Below are 2,947 nucleotides of genomic sequence, written 5' to 3' on the forward strand. Positions count from 1 at the left end.
TATACACAAAAAAAAAAGACTCAGGGTCCCAAAGGAGCATCACGTCCCAGAGAGGAACAGAGGAGAACATCCAGAACAAAAAAGTCTGACAGCAGGAACCCAGTTTGCAGGAAACGAGTCCAGCTCTTGTCTGCAGTGTCTGCTCTCCTCACGTGAATAGGTTCTTTAAAAATTGCTGACAGAGATGACTAATTCACTTCCTAATGCTGCAGCTGCATTTTACATGTTCAGCAGAGTTTGTTTCCTGCATCATGATTCAGTGCAATGATAAAAAAACAACTAACTTTCTGTTGAGAAGTATTTGATTTCTTAAAAACAAAACAAAACAAAAACAAAGAAAAAAAATCCAAGCTGATACCGAGACATGCCTCATTGCACCACATTACAAACAGCTTCTGAGGTTTATACTTTTCTGTGTCACACCTGCTCTCGCCGTTTGTGAGAAGTAACGGTTTCTTCATAAATTTTATTTTTTGTATTTTTTTTTTTTTTTTTTGTTACTGCTACTGCAGAGCTTGTGTTTTTTTCACCCCCTCTTTGCTTTTGCACACTTGTTGCTGCACATTTCAATCCATTGAATTCTTGGCTGGCCAGAGTTAACCACTCCCCTGGTTTCTATTTTCTTTTCTTTTTTCCTTGTTCTTTTCCTTCTTCTTCTTCCCCTGGAGTCCTGAGACACAGTGACCCACTTTCAGTTCCTTCCTCTCTCAGAAACAGAGCGTGCATTAAGGTTAAAGTTAACGATTTTTTGTTTGTTTTGCAGCTTTTGTGTTTTGTATCACCTCTAACTATAATTTCACTCTTGTATTTTATCCACCTGGATTATTTTCTCTCTCTTTCTATCTCTCTCTCAAACTGCAGAGGATGGGAGGGGGACTTTGCCTTGATTCATTACCAGGGAACCCCTGGCACGACGTACCCCCTCCTCTGCATGTAAGGAATGTGATGCACCCCAGCCTTCATGAAAAGGCACGCTCATTCAGATGCAGACAGGAAAACTTTATGAAAGTTTGAGGATTTTTCATGCATAACAAGTCCAGAGGAGCAGAAAATTAATTCAAGAGATTTTCATAAATACCTCCCCCTCATTTTTTCCCTTTTTATTAGCTGTGCACAGCTGCATGTTGGAGCTGCAGAAACATTGACAGAAGTCATGTCATTATACAGCAAACCTTGATGATTAGAGGTGTTCCTTCTAAAAAGCATTCAGAACATGTGTTGCGAATGACTCTCAGCTACTACCACACCAAATTTCAGCTCTGTATCTGTAAAACTGACTGAGATTTTTGTATTTGCTCGGGTTGCTTAGCTCTGGCGGCCATGTTAATTTAGATGAACTCCAAGCATTCAGGTGTAGATGAACATCATATAATTTCCTGTGTGTTTAGTTAAAATCTGTCAAGTGGTCCATAAGATACTGTATCTTGCTAAAGCTAAAGCCAAACAAACAGAGATGCAGAAAAGGGCAGAGATTTTATTGCCTCCTACTTTTAGCAGCAGGTTATGGCAATCTGTTTGTGTATTTATTCCATCTCCTTGATATCAAGCATAAGTTTTGCTCAGTAGTTTGCGATTACACTGCACTAGTTGTATATTAAGTCATACTAGTTTAACATTTTTGGTGCACCAGTTCAACAAACACTTTGTAAGTGTTTTGCCAACTTTTTCAGGAACTTTTGCCCAGTTAGTTGGAACAGAAGTCATGTTGGTTCAGCAATTTTGCAGCACAAAAATCCAAACCAGTTGTTGTTTGTTTTTAAACACGCTTGTGGACCACTGGATCAAAGTTAACTAGTAAGCATCAAAAACCCTTTCATAACAGCTAGTCAACATAAATTATGCCTGTTGCTGAGCGCTAAATGTGTGCATGTTTTGACTTGTTTGTCTGAAAATGTAACTAATATTTTCAATCTTGCTAAATAATGTGTCTACAAATGCCAAAAAGTTGAGTTTTTTTAAGCCACTTGATGTCAAGGATATCTAATAAAAACACAAACTGCTTGCCTTACGAAGATACCAATACATGAACACTAACAGCACAAAGCAAACCAACACTGAAAGTGAATATTTGTTTATTTTATTTAGTTACTGCACTCTTTCTTTTTCCTCTTGTACCTCTTACCTTTACCAATTACCTCTTCTCTTCTCCCTCTTTATTTTTCAGTTTTTACCTTCCCCCCACAACTGAGTCTGGCAGGGCCACGGGTTCAGAGACGTGCGAGGCGAACAGCAGAATGTAGGTCAGCCATGGGTGCTGAGTTACCGATTAGAAACAGCTGTGTGTTTGTGGGCCGGCCGCTCTCTGTGCTGCAGCGAGCAGCAACTGCTGAGCCGCACAGACCAATCATTTCACTGTGGCGTCTCCGGCTGTAAAACTCTGCACTCAGAGCCACTTTGGACCTGTAAAAAAATAAAATAAATAAAAATCAGAAATAAAGGGGCTGAAAGAGCGCTCTGGTTTTAGTCTGCACTTTTTTTAGCCATTTTCTTGCACTGAAATGTAAACTGGCCTTATGAATCCCATTTATCACTGCTGCCTCGCTGATCTCAAAACCACAAAATGTTTTTTTTTTCTTTTCGTCCTTTGTGCACATTTCATCCCATCAAAAATTATCCACGGAGGCTCCACTGCCTTTCTACTTTCTTCAAACAGTCTGGAATATCTGTGGTTCTGTCTATTGTTATTGCTCACCACCAAAGGCAACTGTGCACTTAATTCAAGATGGCCACCACAGCTAACCAACATTAACCAAACACACAAATAACTCAGATTCACAGAAATGAAGCTTTAATTTGGTGCAGTAATAATTGTCAGTAAAACCAACATGTATTCTAAGACAGTGGTTCCCAAACTTTTTATCTTCTGACCCACAAAATATCCACGGCAAAAACTTGTGACCCCAAATATTACTGGTCTGAGTACACAAACTTTGTTAATAACCCTAAA

The 2,947-nt window shown here is 39.3% G+C and overlaps 1 long non-coding RNA gene across 1 annotated transcript; it reads left to right on the forward strand.

Moving 5' to 3' along the window:
• Positions 1 to 489: 489 nt before the first annotated feature.
• On the forward strand, positions 490 to 2,458 carry LOC106535358 (uncharacterized). Its single transcript, XR_001312433.1, has 3 exons — positions 490 to 730; positions 862 to 933; positions 2,165 to 2,458. It is a non-coding gene; the product is annotated as an uncharacterized LOC106535358 (long non-coding RNA).
• Positions 2,459 to 2,947: the final 489 nt, after the last annotated feature.

This window comes from Austrofundulus limnaeus, unplaced genomic scaffold (assembly GCF_001266775.1).
Source record: "Austrofundulus limnaeus strain Quisiro unplaced genomic scaffold, Austrofundulus_limnaeus-1.0 Scaffold1428, whole genome shotgun sequence".
Classification (NCBI taxonomy): domain Eukaryota; kingdom Metazoa; phylum Chordata; class Actinopteri; order Cyprinodontiformes; family Rivulidae; genus Austrofundulus; species Austrofundulus limnaeus.